This window comes from Nerophis ophidion, linkage group LG03 (assembly GCF_033978795.1).
Source record: "Nerophis ophidion isolate RoL-2023_Sa linkage group LG03, RoL_Noph_v1.0, whole genome shotgun sequence".
In the NCBI taxonomy this organism is placed as follows: Eukaryota; Metazoa; Chordata; class Actinopteri; order Syngnathiformes; family Syngnathidae; genus Nerophis; species Nerophis ophidion.
The window spans coordinates 88,009,699-88,035,375 of record NC_084613.1 but is presented as its reverse complement, the minus strand read 5'-3'; the positions used below and the strand labels follow the sequence as shown (position 1 = coordinate 88,035,375).

The following is a 25,677-nucleotide window of genomic DNA, read 5'->3' as shown; positions in this document are numbered from 1 at the left end:
TTTTAGGTCTATTTTTTTTAAAAGCCTGGCTGGAAATCGACTGACACACCCCCCGCGGTCCACTGGTAGCTCGCCATCGACGTAATGGGCACCCCTGGTTTACATGATCGACCGATGAGCTGCTTCTTCGTTTTCCTTGCTGGTCAAACTGTATTGTAGATCAAAAATCATGCCTCTCACCTGAATAGTAGAAAGACAAGGATGTATTCCGACAGGTTGGTACACTTTGACAGCCAGTTTAGACCCAGCAATGGCGAGAACGACACGAAAAGACGCTTGGTCATTCTTCACCTAAGTGTAAATATATGGACACCCCAGCAGTGTCTTATGAGACTACTTATATACTTTCATTGTGTATATAAAACCTTAATGGAGGAGTTTGGATGTTTTTATAAAGGTTTTATAGGCAGAATAGAGCGGCTCCCACGGGCTCCTTTGCTGACTTCTGATTGCATTTAGAATGCATACTAAAATAAAAACATACAGCACAGGCCAACAGTTTGGACACACCTTTTTATTCGATGCATTTTCTGTATTTTCATGACTATTTACATTGTAGATTGTCACATCCAAACTGAATGAACACATGTGGAGTTATGTACTTCACAAAAAGAGGTGAAATAACTGGAAACATGTTTTATTATTCTAGTTTCTTCAAAATAGCCAACATTTATCCACATCAATTCTATACATATACAAGTACATATACATGCATACACTCATGCGTATAATTACGTTTCATCAAGCATAAATTAACGGTGTTGCCCTAGGGCAGGGGTCGGCAACCTAAAATGTTGAAAGAGCCATATTGGACCAAAAATACCAAAACAAATACCGTATTTCCTTGAATTGCCGCCAGGGCGCTAATTATTTTAAAACCTCTTCTCACTCCGGCGTTTACCAAAGGCATGCGGTAAATGTAAGCATGCACTACATATTTTAAAACCTCTTTTCACTCCGGCACTTACCAAAGGCATGCAATAAAAATTTGAGTGTGATTAAGGATACCATCCTGAAAAGCACATTTAATAAAAAAAACGTTATTATGGTCTTACATTCGTCAGGAAGTCATTGATCCAACTGCAGAGGGAGTCGGGCACGCTGAGCTGGTTGAACTTGTCTCGTAGCAGTCCAGGGAGGATCGTGTTGAAAGTCCACAAATAAGATCCCGTCGTAGGTTCCTGGGTAGTCCAGATGCTCCAGGATGAAGTGGAGGGCCCGGTTCATTGCATCATCCACAGACCTGTTGGCTGTGTAGGCCAACTGCACTGGGTCCAGGAGGGGGGGCGGTGATATCCTTGAGACCAAGCGCTCAAAGGACTTCATGACCACAGACGTCAGCGCCACCAGCCTGTAGTGTAACTGTGATCCAATTACTACCCCAGGGCTTTTCAAAAATGTGCTGTTACGAACCCCATAGGAAAAAGAAAATATTATTGAGAAATATTTTATACTTGGCGGGTTTAGGGATTAGTTTAATTAGACTTTGCTTCATGTTTGTACTTCATTCTTGTTTCTGTCTGCACGTTGATAAGGCTTTGTATACAATGTGCCTTAAATCCTTCCGAAAGAACCGGTCAAAGTTAGCAGTAAGTTATTCCGTGTCAAGGGATTTATTTGAGAACATTTTCATAATAACCAAATCTAATTCCTCTACTTGAAGTTCTGCCTCAAACAAGTCTCTTAAAAAAGTTGTCTATTTGTGGTATAAATGTTTTCATTTTCTAAAAGAAGACACTCAGGTGTGACGTGAAGAGTACAACTTGGAATAGAAGAAGAACATTTACATTTCAAATATTTGAATTATTTTCCATTTATTAATACACTTTTGATAGAATTTCTCTGTTGTCTACTCCTATGCAGACGACTAAAGTAGGAAGAATTGTTTTCCCCTTCCTCAAACCATTTAGCACTTGACTTTATGACTCCATTTTTCTTCCAACTCTAAGCCACACAGACTCCATCTTTTATTTGGCTTGATATTTCCGGAACGATGTGACTTAAGACTTGGGGGACTTGAGCTTTTGTATCTTCATCCTTGTGTTCTTCCAAGCCTTTACCGTATTTTCTGGACCAGGGCACACCCCAGATTATAAGGCGCACTGCCGACGAGCGGGTCTATTTAGGACTAATTTCATACAAAAGGCGCACCAGATTATAGGGAGCAAAAAATGACATCAGTGGAAGATGAATGCCACATAACAAGAAGATTGAGAAAAAGTGGTTCTTACACAACATTGTTTGTCAATACTGTCTGCTCTCTTTTTCTCGCACATTCACCCTCTGATGTCCTGTGTACCTACACTCTGTCCTCCTCCTGTCTAGGCCTGTGTGTGTGTGTGTGTGTGTGTGTGTGTATGTGTGGTGCACAGAATATCAATTTCCACACTTCTATTAGCCCTGGGTCTAGTGGACCCGGACATCGTATGTGTATTAGAAATACGTAGGAGGGGGTGTATGGTGTGTGGTCATTAAATATGTATTCTGATATATGTTCTTCACAGAAAATGAGCCAGTCAGTGAGTCTCAGTTTGGAAAATTAATTCATTGTATAATTTTTCTTTTAATAAAAAATTAAAACGGGTCCCACAGACCCGAACCCCACACAAAAACACAAACCTCCGCAAAAAATCAACTATATATTTTTTTTAAATTTGGTACTTCCCCTGTGCCGGATTTTTGGAAGCTGGCGGGCCTTAGTTTGGGGACCACTGGTTTAGGGCTTTCAACTGGAAGTACAATTGGCTTTCCGCGTTTCTACTCGTATGTATTCTTCATTCATCACTCCAAGAAACGTTTGTAAGTTTTACAATATAACCAAAACAATTCCTACCTGCTTATACCGTCCCACGCGTGTTGTCTGTGGGAGTATTTTCATGCATATTTTACGCGCTATTGTAATGTAATGAAGCTAGCGTTGTTAGCGTTAGCTAATATGCCAACACGTTTACGAGCCTCTCCGTTATTTTTATTAACTTCCAAAGGCATCTTTGAACATCGTGCATTTACCAAAACGTAGCTGCGGAGTCATTACGTCTGTTTAGTTGATTAGAAAGCCTGATGATTGACTTCGGGTTTGTTTGAGCAGCCATTTTACTGCCTTGTTACACCGTTTAGAAAAGGGGTCTCAAACACACGGCCCGCGAGACGTGATTTTGCGGCCCGCACTTTGATGTGAAAATGTATTGTTGGTGCAGCCCGTGAGTTTTATATGAATAGCGTTTTACAGCGTTTTTTAGGGAGACAACCAGTTTTCAGTGCCTCTCCAGATGTGATCATTCTCCAGAATTTCACCCAAATCACAACATTAAGCGTCCTCTACAACCTGTACGAAAAGTGTCCCAGCCCAGCCACATGTTGAATTTGGCTTTAGTTGACGCAGTAAGTGACTGCAAGACGTAGTTGATCAACAGCCATAGAGGTCACACTGAGGGTGGCCGTATAAACAACTTTAACACTGTTACAAATATGTGCCACACTGTGAACCCAGACCAAACAAGAATGACAAACAAATTTTGGGAGAACATCCGCACGGTAACACAACATAAACATAACAGAACAAATACCCAGAATCCCATGCACCCCTAACTCTTCCGGGCTACTATATACACCCCCGCCCCCCATTGTTGCCCGGAAGAGTTAGGGCTGCATTGGATTCTGGGTATTTGTTCTGTTGTGTTTATGTTCTGTTACGGTGCGGATGTTCTCCCAAAATGTGTTTGTCATTCTTGTTTGATGACGGCCACCCTCAGTGTGACCTGTATGGCTGTTGATCAAGTATGTCTTGCAGTCAGCAGAAGCCTCGTACAATATGTGACTGGGCCGGCACAATGTTTGTGTGGTGGAAAAGCGGACGAGACGGTAGGTCGTGGGGAACGCTAAAAGTAGTGCTATCATGGCACGCCCTTAATATTGTTGTCCGGGTTTAAACCGGGAGAATGATTACCCCGGGAGACTGGCGGGAGGGGCACTGATATTTGGGTGTTTCCCGGAAAGGTCGCGAGAGTTGGTAAGTAAGTTGCTAGGGCGGGAAAGCCATTCAAAGAAGGTGAATTTATTAAAAAGTGCATGTTCGATTTTTTAAAGAAATCTTTTCTTGGGGCCCAGCCTCACCCAGTTTCTGCATCCAGTGGCCCCCAGGTCAATTCAGTTTGAGACCCCTGGTTTAAAAGCAATTAGGATATGTAAATGAACATTTACAAAATCTTTTTGTGTAAATAATTAATTTTGCAGAGTATCTGTGCGGCTAATATACGGAAAACTAGTTTTCTCTGATAAAATGTAGCGGTATGACTTATAGTTCAAAAATATGGTACGTATTGTATCGGTTTTGAAAATGAAAAATATCAAAAATGGCCTCCGCATGATTTGATTTTTCAGCAGAAAAAGTTTGGGCACCCTTGACGCATATTGTCCCTTTTTTAAAGCCAAATAACAACAACCCCCCCCCCTTCCACACTGTCAGATACGAGTAGAGTCATGCACTGGCTAGACAGGAAGTAGGTCAGCTGGGTCTTTCGAGGGGGGGTGGGTTGTTCCAGTACTGGTTGTGATGGGAAAGGGTAGTGGGGGGGTTGGGGTTTTGGTGGTGTCACACACACAGATGCAGACCAAACCGAGACAATGCACCGGCATTTTTTCCGAATCCTTTGGCATCTTTAGCTAAACCCCGGGCGCCACTTGATGGGCTCGCCGCCATCTTTTCACCAGCAGAGTTCGAAAACAAGAAGCATATTGAAAGGTACCCAGCGCACCTCCCCGCGGTCAGCAGATGGCGAAGCAGTGGGGAAGCGCTGCGTGCACGTGACCCGGCCGGCGGACCCTTGGCACGTTCTCGGGTGTGAGACCCGGCGACGGGAAAGGAACCCTAACTTTTCACGTGAGCGGCGACTTAAGTAGCAAACACCCGTGGTCGCCGGATGGAAAAGCCTCCCTCCCCGACCCTCTCAAAGCCGACTGCCCGCTGAGGCCGCATTCCACGGCCCCTTCCCCACCGGCGCCATGGCAACGGGGCCACAGCAGTGCCCAAGGCTTACACAGAGCTTATTCATGACTAGTCTATATACTGTATGGCAGACTGAGAAATAACCCTCTTGTTCTGCCATCCACTTGACCTACTTCTCTCCACGCCGTAAGCGATGGACCCTCACACACCCACACCTGCTCCACCAGGTGGAACCACCCAAAAAAAACAACTAAAATAAATAGCACTTATTAGCTATAATAGCCTATTATCAAAATGACTATGTGTCGCAGGCTCAAGCAAATCTTCGTTGACAGAAATTTAATACGGGGCGGTATAGCTCGGTTGGTTGAGTGGCCGTGCCAGCAACTTGAGGGTTCCAGGTTCAATCACCGCTTCCGCCATCCTGGTCACTGCCGTCGTGTCCTTGGGCAAGACACTTTACCCAGCTGCTCCCAGTGCCCCCCACGCTGGTTTAAATGTCACTTAGATATTGGGTTTCACTCTGTAAAAGCGCTTTGAGTCAGTAGAGAAAAGTGCTATATAAATATGATTCACTTCACTGATATCTATTTTACACATTTTTACAATATTAGAAACCATTTGTAAATCAGAGGCTGCTCAAAAAGACAGAGAGATAACTTCTGGAAATGACAGACTTTTGATGGCCAAATGAGTCCAAGTTCAAAGAAATGGCAGGCTGTCTTCTTTTAATGGATTTATTACAATCTTTGCTGTGGTCTGGAACATCATGGCAGACTAGCAACTATCAGAAATACATCCAATAATACATACAGCTAATGTGTCACAAGACATGCACATATACATTAAAATAAGTAAAGGAAACTAAACGAGCTCAAATATACGCATGTGTTGATCTAGACGGCCGCTGCTGCAGTTCGCTTTGTCTTTGGCTTTTGTCTTTGTTCGTTTTGTACTTTTGTACATGTTCCTTCTTGACTGCACTTAAATGTAGAATATATTTATATTATTCATATGTTATATATATATATGATATATATTATTATTATTGTCTATTATGAGCGAACTGTGGTGCTGAATTTCCCTCAGGGATCAATAAAGTACTTTCTATTCTGTTCTTTTATATTCTATTCTACTCTAGTCTACTCTATTCTATTCTATTCTATTCTATACCTACAAACGAGGCATAATGATGGAACATGTACACACAGCTACCCTAAATAGCATGTTAGCACCGATTAGCTTGCAGTCATGTACTGACCAAATATGCCTGATTAGCACGCCATAAAAGGTCAATAATATCAAAAAAGCTCACCTTTGTGCATTCACGCACAGTATAAAACCTTTGGTGGACAAAGAAGGAAACACGTCTTTCTGTGGCTGAGTCGGAAAAAGTTGTACATGTACACAAACTGTTACCAGTCCACACAACGGTGAGTTCAAGGGCCGCTGAAATGAGTAGGACAAAACAGCGCTGTCATCCGTGAAGCATACGCAAAAACATATTAAACAGTGGGCTTTCTAACAATTAGGAAGGTTTGTGTCGTGTTTGTCCTCCTAAAGAAACCATATTACAACAAAAATTTGTATTTTTAACCCCCTTTTTTTTATTTTTTCTATTTCCATACATTTTTGTAAAAGCTCCACAGAGCCACCAGGGGGTGTAACAGTACGTGTATTTGTATTGAACCGTTTCGGTACGGGGGTTTCGGTTCGGTCCAGAGGTGTACCGAAAGAGTTTCCACATGGACATATTATGTAGCGCATCGCACAACACACGGCATGCTAGCAGCGACCGGGCTAGGACAACATGTAAAAGCCAGAGCTGGAAGAACCTTCTGCCTCGTTAACGTCTCCCGTTTGGGAACATTTTGGCTGCACGGTGCGATACAACGAGGTTTGCCGACATTGTTCAGCAGCAATAGGGTACGCTTCTGCCAACACGTCAAAGATGCTAACCCCTTTGAAGCGTCACTACCGCATTCAAGCAGCCTCTCCTCGGCGAGTCCGGCTGGGCTGAAGCAATAACAAATGTTTTTATAGCACCAGAGTTAAGACCATCCATCCATCTTCTACCGCTTGTCCCGTCCAGGGTGGCGGGGGGTTGCTGTATTGCATTAAAACTAAATTTTGACCCACTTCTATGGTGGAAGAACAATAAGTCCATATATCCTCTTACTGCCAAGTTAGCCAGGCTGGGGGGTAAAGAAAACTTAATCTGAGGCTAAGTTGACTTGAAATGTTGCACTTTTTATATGTAGAAGAAAAGTTTAGTCATTTTATTTCATCTGAGTAACAACTTGAGGCAGTTAATTGTTGATTAACGTGGACCCCGACTTTAACAAGTTGAAAAACTTATTGGGGTGTTACCATTTAGTGGTCAATTGTACGGAATATGTACTGTACTGTGCAATCTACTAATAAAAGTCTCAAATCAATCAATAAAAAAAAAGCACTTTATATATAGAAAAGTTTTGTTAAGAAACCATTCTGAGCCTTATCTTATTTAGTTTTTATTTTATATATGTTGACCAGATAAACCCTGGCAATGGAGCCTGTGTGTATATGTATGTTATGCCATTGTTTACAAATTTGGTAAATAAATAACCAAAAAATGTATATTTTGTTGATTTCTTACTGTACCAAAAATTTACCGAACCGTGACCTCTAAACCGAGGTACGTACCGAACCGAAATTTTTGTGTACCGTTACACCCCTAGTGTTTACAACATTTAATAAATTGAGTCAATGATTAACTTTTCAAAGGCTTTTTACACTTTTGAGTATGTGAACGGACATACATGTTGCACATAGCTAGTTGTTTCTGCCCTGGCTCTGTGTAGTATGTTGTATAGCAGTGTCTATTGTAACACAATCCAGAGCCATATTGATTATGAATAATATACAATTAAAGAACCTTCAGTAGTTGACGATTGACAAGTTTTTGATTATGAATTTCTATTTTTCATTTGAGGATCAAAAAGTACTTACAGGGATTATATTTGTTAATATGTTGGATTTGTGAGATTGGTGAGGCACAGAAGGTTAGCACATGCTAAGCCTTTCCTTGACAAAATAAAAACATAAGAGAGGAACTTACAATGCTGGCTGTTGGGATGGTTGTATCTTTCAGCACTAGGTGTGTGCTTTCTGCTGAGATGGTAAATTCAGAATGATTATGAAGTGAAAAATGGTCTTGCTGAGTCCTCCTAGGAATGTGGTCAGGTCTTAGTTGAGATCCACTTGAATCCACTCCTATAGTCGGTCCGGATTTGTGGCGGCCTGAGACTGTGACAAAGCGCTGTGTTTCTACGCCAAAAAAGTAGTTTGCCGGTGTTAGCTCCTACATTATTAATGTTGCTATGCCTTGGCTAATATGCAGATCACAGCCTATAAATGTGCTATAAATTAGGTTGTTGGATGCTTTTTAAAGGGTTTAATAGGCATTGTTTTATTGCTTACATTGTTTACATTATATAGAATGTATTCATTGTTTTATATTGCGGGGTTAGACGCCTCTTACTAGCAGTTTTCCATTGTCTAGAACTCACAGAAAAGGAGAAGACGTGTGCTCTTGTCTCACCTAAGGGTTGTGGATGAGGGGAAACATCCATTAAAAAGTGCAGTTTTCCCTTAACAGTCAGAAAAATGGCTTAAGGAAAATGAGAACTGTGAGCACTAAAACCGGTATGGACAAATGGGGCCAATCAGCCTTGCTCCTGATGATGGTTAGGGTCCCGCATGGGTGAATGTGGAAATAGTGTCAACATGCTTCATGTACCTTAAAGGGTAGAAAAGCGCCATTGAAGCATTTGCTTATTTCGTTTACATTACATAGAATTTATTCATTGTTTTATATTGCGTGGTTAGCCGCCTCTTACTAGCAGTTTTCCATTATCTAGAACTCACAGAAAATGAGAAGACGTGTGCTCTTGTCTCACCTAAGAGTTGTGGATGAGGGGAAACATCCATTAAAAAGTGCAGTTTTCCCTTAACAGTCAGAAAAGTGGCTGAAGGAAAATCAGAATTGTGAGCAATAGAACTGGTCAGGACAAATGGGGCCAATCAGCCTTGCTCCTGATGATGTTTAGGAGACTGCATGGGTGGATGTGGAAATAGTGTCAACATACTTTATGTACCTTAAAGGGTGGAAAAACGCCTTAGAAGCATTTGCTTATTTTGTTTACATTACGTAGAATTTATTCGTTGTTTTATATTGCGTGGTTAGCCGCCTCTTACTAGCAGTTTTCCATTGTCTAGAACTCACAGAAAAGGAAAAGACGTGTGCTCTTGTCTCACCTAAGGGCTGTGGATGAGGGGAAACATCCATTAAAAAGTGCAGTTTTCTCTTAACAGTCATAAAAGTGGCTGAAGGAAAATCAGAATTGTGAGCACTAAAACCGGTATGGACAAATGGGGCCAATCAGCCTTGCCCCTGATGATGGTTAGGGTCCCGCATGGGTGAATGTGGAAATAGTGTCAACATGCTTTATGTACCTTAAAGGGTAGAAAAGCGCCATAGAAGCATTTGCTTATTTCGTTTACATTACATAGTATTTATTCATTGTTTTATATTGCGTGTTTAGCCGCCTCTTACTAGCAGTTTTCCATTGTCTAGAACTCACAGAAAAGGAGAAGACGTGTGTTCTTGTCTCACCTAAGGGTTGTGGATGAGGGGAAACATCCATTAAAAAGTGCAGTTTTCCCTTAACAGTCAGAAAAATGGCTTAAGGAAAATGAGAATTGTGAGCAATAGAACTGGTCAGGACAAATGGGGCCAATCACCCTTGCTCCTGATGTTGTTTAGGACACTGCGTGGGTGGATGTGGAAATAGTGTCAACTTACTTTATGTACCTTAAAGGGTAGAAAAGCGCCATAGAAGCATTTGCTTATTTCGTTTACATTACATAGAATTTATTCATTGTTTTATATTGCGTGGTTAGCCGCCTCTTACTAGCAGTTTTCCATTGTCTAGAACTCACAGAAAACGAGAAGACGTGTGCTCTTGTCTCACCTAAGGGTTGTGGATGAGGGGAAACATCCATTAAAAAGTGCAGTTTTCCCTTAACAGTCAGAAAAATGGCTTAAGGAAAATGAGAATTGTGAGCAATAGAACTGGTCAGGACAAATGGGGCCAATCACCCTTGCTCCTGATGTTGTTTAGGACACTGCGTGGGTGGATGTGGAAATAGTGTCAACTTACTTTATGTACCTTAAAGGGTAGAAAAGCGCCATAGAAGCATTTGCTTATTTCGTTTACATTACATAGAATTTATTCATTGTTTTATATTGCGTGGTTAGCCGCCTCTTACTAGCAGTTTTCCATTATCTAGAACTCACAGAAAACGAGAAGACGTATGTTCTTGTCTCACCTAAGGGTTGTGGAGGAGGGGAAACATCCATTAAAAAGTGCAGTTTTCTTTTAAAGGCCTACTGAAATGAGATGTTCTTATTTAAACGGGGATAGCAGCTCCATTCTATGTGTCATACTTCATCATTTCCCGATATTGCCATATTTTTGCTGAAAGGATTTAGTAGAGAACATCCACCATAAAGTTCGCAACTTTTGGTCGCTAATAAAAAAGCCTTGACTGTACCGGAAGTAGTAACGAGAGCGATTTAGACCGAGACATTGTCGATTTCCCCATTATTTGAGCAAGGATGAAAGATTCTTGGATGAGGATAGTAAGAGTGAAGGACTAGAGAAAGAAAAAAAAGCAAGGGCAGTGGGAGCGATTCAGGTGTTATAAGACACATTTCCTAGGATAATTCTGGCAAATCCCTTATCTGCTTATTGTGTTGCTAGTGTTTTTGTCCCGATCCGCTATGCGGATCGTTTATTGTTTTGCCGTTTATATGTCTTTGTTCATGTTTAGTTCTGGACTCTGCCGATTCCTTGTGTTTGAGCACTTCCCCGTTTGTTTAGTCACCATGGCAACATAATGTGCTCCTCCTCACGGGCTCCTGTCACACACCTGTTTTTGATTATTTGTGTATTTAAACCACCTGATTTCTCAGTTTGTCCTCGGCTCATTGCTTACGGCAACATTCACGTATGTATCCTCTGCTTATCTCTGCTTTAGTTGTGCTAAGTTCCGTCTTAGCTTTGCATGCGTTCGGCACGTCACCGTTTTGGACCCTTTTTGTATCCTGCTAAGTTTAGCGTTAGCTTCCGTGCGTAGGCACGCGCTTTATTTTTCCACTTTTGTGTCAGTGTTCTGTTGTTTCATTATATTAAAATCAAATTCTTACCTGCAGTTCTGCCTGACTGGTCGTGGTAATCCACAAAGTGGCAACTCTGCGCAACAAGTGTGCCGCGTACACGTGACAGTTTTAGTGAGATTATATGGTACCTGAAAGTCGGAGGGGTGTGGCCACGGGTGTGGTGACCACCAGTGTCTCCGTTGGGAGGAGGTAAGAGAGTCTGCAGCTGCAGGAGGACGCAAGCTCCGCTCATGTCTACGGTAAGGGCCGACTTATTACCACAATTTTCCCACCGAAACATGCCGGTTGACATGTGGTAGAGAACCATGTTCGCTTGACCGCTGTGTTCCATAGTAAAGCTTCACCTTCGGGAATGTAAACAGGAAAACACCGGCTGTGTTTGTGTTGCTAAAGGCAGCTACAATACACCGCTTCCCACCGACAGCTTTCTTCTTTGACGTCTCCATTATTCATTGAACAAATTGCAAAAGATTCAGCAACACAGATGTCCAGAATACTGTGTAATTATGCGATAAAAAGAGATGACTTTTAGCCGTGAGCGGTGCTGGAAGACCATGTCCGCTACAACCGGTGACGTCACGCTCACGCGTAATCATCCCGCGACGTTTTCAACAAGAAACTCGCGGGAAATTTAAAATTTAAATTTAGTAAACTAAAGCGGGCGTATTGGCATGTGTTGCAATGTTAATATTTCATCATTGATATATAAACTATCAGACTGCGTGGTGGCTAGTAGTGGCTTTCAGTAGGCCTTTAACAGTCAGAAAAATGGCGGAAGGAAAATAAGAATTGTAAACACTTGAACCGGTATGGACAAACAGGGCCAATCACCCTTGCCCCTGATGATGGTTAGGGCCCTGCATGGGTGGATGTGGAAATAGTGTCAACATGCTTTATGTTCCATTTGCTAAGTTTTGTTGGCTTTTCTAGTTTCTTGACTTTCGGGACATTTGCATGTGCTCAGCATTTAGCACGTGTGCATTATTTGGCAGCTTTGAATAAAAGTGGCACTGTTGTTCTGCCTCTGAGGTCATGTGATGCGAGTGGGGGGGGGGAGCAAAGGGGACGGGATTCAAACTGCACGGCCGCAGACGTCCTGCAAGTGTGGCCTATAAAAGATGAATGATGCCGTGCTTTATTTTCATCAGCAGGCCTGAGGACTCGTATGAACTGGAGCAGCAAAAAAAAAACGCTCAGTTTCTCCGTCTGCGGAGGAGATCGTGAGCGGGGGGGGGGGGGGGGGCGGGGGTCTCAAATCGTCCCCCGGGCGTGTGCGTCCTCGGCACACTCTTCCCGTTGTGTAAAAAGGGAAACGGAATGAAGCGTCATCCTCCTGTCTCGGGAGTTCCTGTCATGAAGTCAAGCGCGCTGAGGGCAAGAAAAAAGGGGAAGTGAGGAGAGGAAAACCGCCGTCTGCAAAACTCGAACACTCGGCGTGGTGTGGCTGAGACGTGCGAGAGGGAGGATGTACTCCAGACAAAGACTTTGTTTTTTTGTGTTGTGGGTGTCGGCCCGCACACAAGAGCAGAGGAGACAAACAAGAAGGTTGACAGCTCTGCTGAGGCCCAAGAACCCTGCAGGGACACGAACTGGGCAACGAAATGAAGGACACTTCATCTTCGAAGTAGATATCGAGCGATTATCGGCCGGGCCAATATCAGTCATTTTGACATGCACTATATTGCCAAAAGTATTTGGCCACCTGCCTCGACTCACATATGAACTTGAAGTGCCATCTCATTCCCCATCCATAGAGTTCAATAAGATCTGGGTGCACCTTTTGCAGCTGTGACAGCTTCAACTCTTCTAGGAAGGCTGTCCACAAGGTTGCAGAGTGTGTTTATAGGAATTTTCCACTCTGCTTCCAAAAGCGCATTGGTGAGGTCACACGCTGATGTTGGCCGAGAAGGCCTGGCTCTCGGTCGCCGTTCTAATTCATCCCAAAGGTGTTCTATCGGGTTCAGGTCAGGACTCTGTGCAGGCCAGTCAAGTTCATCCACATCAGACTCGGTCATCCATGTCTTTATGGACCTTGCTTTGTGCACTTACAAATATACGTTTGTAAGACTTGTGTAAGACTTTTAAAGCCATTTTGATAGTAGGCTATAATAGCTAGTATAGACACTTACACCATGTGTTGCCTTCATTATAAGACTTATATAAGACTTTTAAAGTCATTTTGATAGTAGGCTATTATAGCTAGTATAGACACTTACATCATGTGTTGTCTTCATTATAACACTTATATAAGACTTTTAAAGTCATTTTGATAGTAGGCTAATATAGCTAATATAGACACTTACATCATGTGTTGCCTTCATTATAACACTTATATAAGACTTTTAAAGTCATTTTGATAGTAGGCTAATTTAGCTAATACAAACACTCACGTCATGTGTTGCCTTCATTATAAGACTTATATAAGACTTTTAAAGTCATTTTGATAGTAGGCTATTACAGCTAATATAGACACTTACATCATGTGTTGTCTTCATTATAAGACTTATATACAGCTCCAGACAGATTTTTGTTGTTGTATTTTTGGTTCAGTATGGCTCGTTCAACGTTTTGGGTTGATACATGTAATAAAGGTGTTCGTCAAATCCCCCCCAATATTTTTTTGGTGCTAAATTTACCACATTATTAGGGCAGCATATTGTTAAAAAAAAGAAAAGCTAAAGCCTTCTCCAGCTGTACACTGACGCACACTATTCATGAAAAAAATAACTTTTTCTGCAAATAATACTCATAATCAGTGTCAGTCCTAAAAAAACAACAACATATCAGTCAATCTCTACTTTGAAGTACCGTATTTTTCGGAATATAAGTCGCACCGGCCGAAAATGCATAATAAAGAAGGAAAAAAACATATATAAGTCGCACTGGAGTATAAGTCGCATTTTTGGGGGAAATGTATTTGATAAAACCCAACACCAAGAATAGACATTTGAAAGGCAATTTAAAATAAATAAAGAATAGTGAAGAACAGGCTGAATAAGTGTAGGTTATATGAGGCATAAATAAGCAACTGCTATGTTAACCTAACATATTATGGTAAGAGTCATTCAAATAACTAGAACATATAGAACATGCTATACCTTTACCAAACTATCTCTCACTCCTAATCCATAAATCCCATCAAATCTTCTTCCTGGATGTGGCTTCTAAACAACTCTGCCAACTCCAAAGGTATGCGCCGCTTCCTCTTGTCCTTTTCTGCTGCATATTTCACTACGTCCAGCTTGTCATCTGCAGCACATGATTTCCTTTTCAACGCCATTTTTATTCAGCCCTTCTCAGTCTTTATAAGTTAAATAATATTACCGTATTTCCTTGAATTGCCGCCGGGGCGCTAATTATTTTAAAACCTCTTCTCACTCCGGCGCTTACCAAAGGCATGCGGTAAATTTAGGCCTGCGCTTATAAATTTGAGTGTGATGTAAGGATACCATCATGAAAAGCACATTTAATATAAAAAAAACGTTATTATGGTCTTACCTTTACTTATAAATGAAGTCCATGCGTAGCTCCTTCTGATCAAAAGCATCGATAATGTCGAAGTTATTTGTTGTCGAACCCCAAGATGCAGAGATGGAAGCAGGCATTGAATGGGAAAACATGATTTAATATAAAATATTAGAATAAGAACAAACAAGGGGTATAAACAAAAAGCACGCACGTGGGCGGAATAACAAACCAAGGGAGCTAGCACTGGGAGCTAGAAAACAAAAAGGAACTTTAGCATGGAAGCTTGTGGATAGCAAACAGAAAAACTGGAAATAGCTAATGGCTAACAAGAACAGCTTACCGCTACGACGACCAGGACAAAATGTAGCACGACGGGGAATAGCTGAAATGATCACATCGACACGACAAGAGTGACATGTGGCAACGACAATACAATGATCCAGCAACTGACACAAGACAAAGCAGGTACAGATAGGAGCGGGCTGATTGGTAACAGGTGTGGCCAGGTGCCAATCAGCCGCAGCTGAGGGGGAACACAGCACTCAGGGAACAAGACAGGAAGCTGACAAAATAAGAGCCCTAGACAGGAACTAGGGACAGGAAATACTAAACACACAGAGGAAAAACTAAAACACAAACAAACTGTCAATGGCAGGCCTGACAGATAGCTTGTTTACAGAAGTCTTCCTTATCTTTCTTCAGTTTTAAAAGTCTCTCTGTCTCGATGGAGATCTTCCTTTATTACCTCCTGCTTCGATTGAAAGTCCAGTTTAGAAAACTGTTTTATTTTTCTGTAGATATGTAATCCTCCATGTTAAAAGTGCAAGCGAAAGGAAAAAATAAACGATCGCTGCTCACTCTTGCTGCTTGTTGTCACTTCTTCTGCAGCCGAGTAGTCGCAAGAAGGATCACTAACGCCCTCTACCACCAGGAGGCGGGAGTCACTTAATGACTCATATTTGACACACGCAGCTACGGTATATTAATAAAACATAGCTGCTTACTGTTCTTTTTAGCATATTCAATAGCTTGGACCTTAAATCCTACTGAATAGCTCTTAATCTTCTTCCCTTTATGCCATTTCAAATGATTGAAATCAGCCGCCTCCATTTTGAAAATGATGACAGGTGAAGTGTCACTCGTGACGTGACGAGTTTGACCCGGTGGAAATTCTAGGCATATGCTAATTATTTGGCGAAACGAGTTTGACCCGGCAGTAATTCTAGGCAGGCGCATACTATATACCCTGCGGCAATTCAAGGAAATACGGTATTTGATACTTTACGGTAATGTGTTAATCATTTTCACACATAAGTCACTCCGAAGTATATGTTGCACCCCCGGCCAAACTATGAAAAAAACTGCGACTTATAGTCCGAAAAATACGGTACACACAATCTTTGATCCAGTGCAACAGCTGTTCTATCGTCCAGTTTTTCTTTTCCTTTCTCCACAAAATACGCTACAGAAAATCAGTTTGTCAGGCAGTAACATGGAGGCCCTAATCGTCTTTTATTCTCACTTTGTTAACCTCAGTTGTATACGATACTTGCCGACATACACCCACCTAGTGAAGTGGGTGTGTGCACGCTGACATCGCTCACACCGTGCTTATTTATAACAGACTTGATGGATTGGAGAAGTTGTTGAGATAAAACACTCGGACACGGCAACCCCGCGCCATTGAGGAGCGCCGTAGATGGACTTCGGGAGGAAGAAGAGGGCGAATACCAGCTATTGTTGGAATGCCGTAGCAACGTGCACCAGATTGGAAGGGGGAGTGGTGGAGGGGCTGTGCTGGGTTCATGGGTTTGTTCTACTCTTCTACATCCTTCTTGTGCGTCTAAAGCCTGTTTGCAGAACCTCACATAGAACCGCTGTTAGCACTATTTTGCCATGATGATCAACTGCCATCTAGTCGTGACGCGTAGCTAAAATCCCCGTGCATGTGTGTGTGTTCTTGTAATTCTCTCCTTCTTCAATCAATCAATCAATCAATGTTTATTTATATAGCCCCAAATCACAAATGTCTCAAAGGACTGCACAAATCATTACGACTACAACATCCTCGGAAGAACCCACAAAAGGGCAAGGAAATCTCACACCCAGTGGGCAGGGAGAATTCACATCCAGTGGGACGCCAGTGACAATGCTGACTATGAGAAACCTTGGAGAGGACCTCAGATGTGGGCAACCCCCCCCCCTCTAGGGGACCGAAAGCAATGGATGTCGAGCGGGTCTAACATGATACTGTGAAAGTTCAATCCATAGTGGCTCCAACACAGCCGCGAGAGTTCAGTTCAAGCGGATCCAAGACAGCAGCGAGAGTCCCGTCCACAGGAAACCATCTCAAGCGGAGGCGGATCAGCAGCGTAGAAATGTCCCCAACCGATACACAGGCGAGCGGTCCATCCTGGGTCTCGACTCTGGACAGCCAGTACTTCATCCATGGTCATCGGACCAGACCCCCTCCGCAAGGGAGGGGGGGACATAGGAGAAAGAAAAGAATCGGCAGATCAACTGGTCTAAAAAGGAGGTCTATTTAAAGGCCAGAGTATACAGATGAGTTTTAAGGTGAGACTTAAATGCTTCTACTTGAGACATCAACACGGAAAAGAAGGGCTTGGCGATAAAACAATAACAATATATATCGCGATAGACATGTGATTAATATTAATAGAAAATGGGGTCGATAGAACGTCCGATAATTTCACTGAGTTCTGTTAGAAAAAAATGGGAAGAAAGGCCAAGCCGGAACCGCACGGCATTCTGGGGGATGTAGGCAGAAGAAGGGCTTTGGCCTCTCGACCTATCACGGCCGAGCCTGAACCGCAAGGCATTCTGGGAAATGCTAACAGGGAAAAAAAAGCAACAACGGCTAGCTGACGACGAGGAGTGAAATGAAACGGGAATATAAGTGTGGCAGCACCAGAGGAAATTGTAAATAAAAAAGGAAAAGTCACGTCACCAGTTTGGCAGTATTTTGGATTTTTCGAAGTCCGATACGAATCAGAGTAATACTGTCTGCAAACTTTGCAAGGTCGTCGTCCCGACCAAGTCTGGGAACACGACAAACCTTTTTTACCACCACCGATGTTTACAATATTCTGTAAGACATGTTTGTTTCTGCTTGCTTAACGTGACTCTTATTATTTGCATATATTGTTACCAATATGGCTCTAAAGCCCGAGTTGTACACTACTAAATTCTTAATTACAATACTTTGCACATTTTGTTGGATTAAACATTTATTTAACGTCAATATTTGCACATCGACCAGTATTTTCATTTATTTGACTGTTTTTCATAATGCTGACCTCATTCTAAAGGTCAAAAGTTATATTTAAAATAAGAGTATTTAAATTCACACTTTGTTCTCCAGGTCTTTATTTAGAATAGTTTATTTTAATTTTTATCAATAATTATCGATATCGACTGATATGAAACACGTACAGGATTGTCTCAGAAAATTAGAATATCGTGAAAAAGTCCTCTATTTTCTGTAATGCAACTAAAAACATGAAAATGTCATACATTCTGGATTCATTACACATCAACTGAAATATTGCAAGCCTTTTATTATTTTAATATTGCTGAGTATGGCATACAGCTTAAGAAAACTCAAAAATCCTATCTCCAAAAATGTGAATATTTCCTCAGACCAAGTAAAAAAAATAAGATTTATAACAGCAAAACAAAATCAAACATTCAAAAATGTCAATTAATGCACTCAGTACTTGGTTGGGAATCCTTTTGCAGGGATTACTGCATCACTGCAGCGTGGGATGGAGGCAATCAGACTGTGGCATTGCTGAGGTGTTATGGATGCCCAGGATGCTTCAAGAGCAGCCTTCATCTCATTTGCATTATTGGGCCTGGTGTCTTTCAGCTTCTTCTTCACAATAGCCCACAAATGCTCTATGGGGTTCAGGTCAGGGGAGTTGGCAGGCCAATCGCGGACAGTAATGCCATGGCACTGTGGGCAGGTGCCAGATCATGCTGGAAAACTAAATCATCATCTCCATAGAGCTTTACAACAGATGGAAGCATGGAGTGCTCTTGGTACACAGCTGCATTGACTCTGGACTTGATGAAACACAGTGGACCAAAACCAGCAGCTGACATGGCTCCCCAAACCTTTGCTGACTGTGGGAACACACTGGATTTCAAGCAACTTGGATTTTGCTCCTCTCCAGCCTTCCTCCAGACTAAAGCGCCTTGACTTCCAAATGAAATACAACATTTGCTCTGGACAACTCTGCAACTGTCCGTCAGTCAGACGCTTCTTGCGTTGTCTTGAGTTCAGGAGTGGCTTGACCATGGGAATACGGCTATTGTAACTGTATCTGTTGAAAAGCTCTATGGAGATGCACCAGTGTACTGTGTACGGTACACTGGTGCGGGGCAATCGAGGACAGTAATGCCATGGTCAGTACGCCGTACTGGCATTACATTACTGCCATGGCAATACTGTCCTACTCCCCTGACCTCAACCCCATAGAGGATTTGTGGGGTATTGTGAAGAAGAAACAACACAAATTCAAAGTATAGTTTTTGTACAGAATGCCACTAAAATAGTCTAAAACAAATAAAGTGCACTTTTAAAATAAAAATGAGCTGCAAAATAGGAAATCAAATAGTGTATGTGGTAGGTTCCTGTGGACGTTATTTCCTTCTGTTGACTATTTTGTTCATACGGTGTTGATCTGGAAATAGTTGCTTCGGCATTTTGTTGGTGTGGCACCGGCTGAAATGTTGACATGCGGAGTTTCAAGCACTTTTCATTCTCGAGCGGGTGACTTTTTAAAAATTATGCTACATTAGCAGTGCTGCTACTTTTTGTAGCAACGCTTTTACCGCATAATTGTTCAACATCTTCCCGCTTGAAGCCAAACCACCGTCAGACGATAGAACCCGTGTTGTTTTTCTCGGGAATGAATTCTTCCTCCATTTGTTACCAGATTGGCACCTTCTTTCTCTCGTATTACCACCTGCACTGCACCGCTAGCATCACAGCTAACGTTATAATGTCGCTACCTGTCTGCTCTGCAGGGGGTGTGACGTTGCACACGTACGTAAGAAGGTGCGCTTGTTTTATTTCTCTGTGAGAAGGAGAGACAAGAAAGAGTGAGAAAGGCATGTAGTGTAATGTCCGCTGCTAAAAGCGACTTCGTGAGCACGTATACTCCAATATTACGATAAAGTCATTTTCTTTATCGCACAGACAAATCGTCCAGCCCCAAGAGACATACTGTCATAACTTGAAGTAAATAATGAAGATTAAAATACAATTACGAAAAAATTAGTGCGTCTGCCTCACAATACCAAGTTCCTGCAGTCCTGGGTTCAAATCCAGGCTCGGGTTCTTTCTGTGTGGAGTTTGCATGTCCTCCCCATGAATGCGTGGGTTCCCTCCGGGTACTCCGGCTTCCTCCCACCTCCAAAGACATGCACCTGGGGATAGGCCCCTCCCACCTCCAAAGACATGCACCTGGGGATAGGTTGATTGGCAACACTAAATTGGCCCTAGTGTGTGAGTGTGAATGTTGTCTGTCTATCTGTGTTGGCCCTGCGATGAGGTGGCGACTTGTCCAGGGTGTACCCCGCCTTCCGCCCGATTGTAGCTGAGATAGGCGCCAGCGCCCCCCGCGACCCCAAAAAGGGAATAAGCGGTAGAAAATGGATGGATGGATGGATATATAAATGAACTAAAAGCAGTCTTTTTCTCACAATTTGTCGTTTTTTTTCTTATAAAATTGGGAGCAAGTTCTCATGTTCTTTCTGTTCCAGTAACATTGCAATATTTTCTCGTAAAATCATTACTTTTCCATACAGAATGGGGAGACTTGTCATATAAAATTCTGACTTTTATCACAATATTGCCAGCTTGTTTTGACATTTTTTTGAGTAAAATTATGACTTTTGTCATCATTTTGCCGAATAAAATTCCGATCATTATTATAATATTAACAAAATGTCAATGTTTTCTCATACAATTGTGACTTTCGTTGAGTAAATTTTCCACTTTTTTCATAAATTTGCCAAAATGTTAAGCTTTTTCTTGTAAAATTGTGACTGTTATTGAGTAAAATTCCAACTTGTATCATAATATTGCACAGATGTGCAGTTTTTCTTGTAAAATTTTGACTTCCGTTGAGTGAAACGACAACTTTTATTATAGTACTGCCAAAATGTAAAGTTTTTCTTGGGAAATTGTGACCTTTTTCTTGGGAAATTCCAACTATTTTTTCCACAACAAGCTTTTTTTTTTATCAGCCTCAGCCTTCCTGGTAAGGTTTATTCAGGTGTACTGGAGAGGAGGCTACGCCGGATAGTCGAACCTCAGATTCAGGAGGAACAGTGTGGTTTTCGTCCTGGTCGTGGAACTGTGGACCAGCTCTATACTCTGGGCAGGGTTCTTGAGGGTGCATGGGAGTTTGCCCAACCAGTCTACATGTGCTTTGTGGACTTGGAGAAGGTATTGGACCGTGTCCCTCGGGAAGTCCTGTGGAGAGTGCTCAGAGAGTATGGGGTATCGGACTGTCTGATTGTGGCGGTCCACTCCCTGTATGATCAGTGCCAGAACATAGTCCACTCCCTGTATGATCAGTGCCAGAACATAGTCCTCTCCCTGTACGATCAGTGTCAGAACATAGTCCACTCCCTGTACGATCAGTGTCAGAACATAGTCCGCTCCCTGTATGATCAGTGCCAGAACATAGTCCACTCCCTGTATGATCAGTGCCAGAACATAGTCCACTCCGTATGATCAGTGTCAGAACATAGTCCTCTCCCTGTATGATCAGTGTCAGAACATAGTCCTCTCCCTGTATGATCAGTGCCAGAGCTTGGTCCGCATTGCCGGCAGTAAGTCGAACACATTTCCAGTGAGGGTTGGACTCCGCCAAGGCTGTCCTTTGTCACCCATTCTGTTCATAACTTTTATGGACAGAATTTCTAGGCGCAGTCAAGGCGTTGAGGGGATCGGGTTTGGTGGCTGCAGGATTAGGTCTCTGCTCTTTGCAGATGATGTGGTCCTGATGGCTTCATCTGACCGGGATCTTCAGCTCCCACTGGATCGGTTCGCAGCCGAGTGTGAAGCGACCGGAATGAGAATCAGCACCTTCAAGTCCGAGTCCATAGTTCTCGCCCAAAAAAAGGGGTAGTGCCATCTCCGGGTTGGGGAGGAGACCCTGCCCCAAGTGGAGGAGTTCAAGTACCTAGGAGTCTTGTTCACGAGTGAGGGAAGAGTGGATCGTGAGATCAACAGGCGGATCGGTGCGGCGTCTTCAGTAATGCGGACCCTCTATTGATCCGTTGTGGTGAAGAAGGAGCTGAGCCGGAAGGCAAAGCTCTCAATTTACCGGTCGATCTACGTTCCCATCCTCACCTATGGTCATGAGCTTTGGGTCATGACCGAAAGGATAAGATCACGGGTACAAGCGGCCCAAATGAGTTTCCTCCGCCGTGTGGCAGGTCTCTCCCTTAGAGATAGGGTGAGAAGCTCTGCCATCCGGGAGGAACTCAAAGTAAAGCCGCTGCTCCTCCACATGGAGAGGAGCCAGATGAGGTGGTTCGGGTATCTGGTCAGGACGCCACCCTAGGGAGGTGTTTAGGGCACGTTCCACCGGTAGGAGGCCACGGGGGAAACCCAGGACACGTTGGGAAGACTATGTCTCCCGGCTGGCCTGGGAACGCCTCGGGATCCCCCGGGAAGAGCTAGACGAAGTGGCTGGGGAGAGGGAAGTCTGGGCTTTCCTGCTTAGGCTGCTGCCCCCGCGACCCGACCTCGGATAAGCGGAAGAAGATGGATGGTTGGAGTTTGAACATCAAATATGTTGTCTTTGTAGCATATTCAACTGAATATGGCTTGAAAAAGATTTACAAATCATTGTATTCTGTTTATATTTACATCTAACACAATTTCCCAACTCATATGGAAACAGGGTTTTTTATATACAAATCTTTTTAAAGCTACAAATGGTTGTCCTATAGAGCAGTGGTCCCCAACCACTGGAATAATTTTTTATTAATTTTTATTTATAATTTATTTATTTTTTATTATTATTATTATTTTTTTTTTTAAATCAACATGAATAACATAAGATACACTTACAATTAGTGCACCAACCCTGTGTGTGTGTGTGTGTGTGTGTGTGTGTGTGTGTGTGTGTGTGTGTGTGTGTGTGCTAGGTGACACTGAGTTAAAAGCAAACGTGCTCCAGGCCCCCCAGTAAATATGCCGATGTGTTGCACGTACAGTACAAGGTTGAGCACATGTAGCATGTTGGCTATTTAACATCCAACTTTGCATGAGTTGTCTGCACTGAGTGACCTTCTTTGGCCATTAAGCACCAACGTGGAATGTCTTTAAGTGCTAATGAAAGTTGATGAGTACTTTTTATGTTTACATCCCGGCCTCAGTGAGGACGTGTATGGGTCTACACATCCACTTGGAGTGTGTTGACAGGTGTTTCAATCAATCACAGTTTAGTGGTAGAGCCTTTAATCCAGAGCTGGGCAAATATATAAACCCGGGGGCCAGATTTACAGAAAAAAATGTGTCTGAGGGCCCAATGTGTAGGTTTGTATAAATGATATATACACGTTTACATGTAAACATGTGTTTGGGTACCTTTTTTTTCAGGAACAATAACACCAAATGTCACAATGTCCGATAGAGTTCTAAAAACAGACCACCTCAAAAAAACGGAATGGAACTTTACAGTTTTTTTACTGAATGGGACACCCAAAATGCACATACATATGTATATATATATATATATATATATATACGTATATATATATATATGTATATATATACATATGTGTATATATATACATATGTATATATATATATATATGTATATATATATATATATATATATATATATATATACATATACACATATGTCTATATATATATACATATATAGACATATGTATATATATACATATACATATGTGTATATATATAGACATATGTATATGTATATATATATATATATATATATACATATGTTTATATATATACATATATATATATATATATATGTATATATATATATATATATATATATATATATATATATATATACATATACACATATGTCTATATATATATACATATATAGACATATGTATATATATACATATACATATGTGTATATATATAGACTTATGTATATATATATATATATATATATATATATATATATACATATGTTTATATATATACATATATAGACATATGTATATATATACATATATACATGTGTATGTATATACATATGAAGTGAAGTGAATTGAAGTGAATTATATTTATATAGCGCTTTTCTCTAGTGTCTCAAAGCGCTTTTACATAGTGACACCCAATATCTAAGTTACATTTAAACCAGTGTGGGTGGCACTGGGAGCAGGTGTGTAAAGTGTCTTGCCCAAGGACACAACAGCAGTGACTAGGACAGCGGAAGCGGGAATCGAACCTGCAACCCACAAGTTGCTGGCACGGCCACTCTACCAACCGATCTATACCGCCCATATGTACATATGTATACATATATATATATATATATATATATATATATATATATATATATATATATATATATATATATATATATATATATATATATATATATATATATATATATGTATATATATATATATATCTACATACATATGTATACATATGTGTAGCAGGAGAGGAACGCCTGTGGGCGGTCGAGAGGCGTGCTCAGAGGAGAGCATAGCAGGCTGCAGTGTTTCATTTTACTACTGCCCTCAGTCTCTTTATGGATAAAATACTCACAATCTAATGTTGGAGTACTCCGGTGCTTGGGCTTAGCACTAGGTGTTACTGGAGTCTACGGCAAATTTTCAAATTCGCTGCAGTGTTTCATTTTACTGCTACCCTCAGTCTCTTCATGGATAAAATACTCACAATCTAACGTTGGAGTACTCCGGTGCTTGGGCTTAGCACTAGGTGTTACTGTATTTTATTCCACATTCTCAAATTCGCTGCAGTGTTTCATTTTACTACTGCCCTCAGTTTTTTCTTGGATAAAATACACACAATCAACATTAGAGTTCTCTGGTGCTTTGGCTGAGCAGTGGGCTTTATCATATTTTACTACACATTCTCAAATTTGCTGCAATCTTTCATTTTATTACTGCCCTCAGTGTCTTTGTGGATAAGATACTCACGTTCTAACGTCAGAGTACTCCGGTGCTTTAGCTTAGCTCTAGTCGTTACCGTATTCTACGCCACAATCTCAAATTTGCTACAGTGTTTCATTATACTACTGCCCTCAGTCTTTTCATGGATAAAATACTCACATTCTAATGTTGGAGTACTCCGGTACTTTGGCTTAGCACTAGACGTTACTGGAGTCTATGCCCCATTCTCAAATTTGCTGCAGTGTTTCATTTTACCACTGCCCTCAGTCTCTTCATGGATAAAATACTCACATTTTAATGTTGGAGTACTCCGGTGCTTTGGCTTGGCACTCGGTGTTACTGTATTCTACGGCACAATTCTCAAATTTGCTACCGTGTTTCATTTTACTACTGCCAAAGTCTCTTCATGGATAAAATACCACATCCTCAAATTTGCTACAGTGTTTCATTTTCCTACTGTCCTCAGTCTCTTCATGGATAGAATAGACACACGCTACCGTTGGGGTTCTCCAGTGCTGCACCTTAGCTCCGGACTTTACCGTGTTTTACTCCACTTTCTCAAGTTTGCTGCTGCGTTGCGTTTGATTGCTGCCCTCAGTCTCCTGTTGTATGAAATATGTCTCATTGCACTCCTTCACTGCGGTTGTTTATTTTTGTGTTTCCTTCTAATTGATGTCACAGTTTTTGTTGGTTTTAGACGGGAGGATGCATCTTTATATTTGATCACAGTTTCACTTTTAATACCTTGATTCACAAATTTAATTGGTTCTTGAATTAAAGGTTTGTATAGTGAAGTATATTTCTATTTAAGATATGAATAATTGGTTCCAGGCAAAGCGTTATACAGTACTAAGGTGAT

General features: G+C 41.7%; 1 protein-coding gene across 10 annotated transcripts in view; it reads left to right on the top strand.

The window, feature by feature from the left end:
- The window catches only part of tnika (TRAF2 and NCK interacting kinase a), a 174,246-nt gene that overhangs the window by 5,714 nt on the left and 142,855 nt on the right, over positions 1-25,677 (top strand). The window lies entirely within an intron of this gene.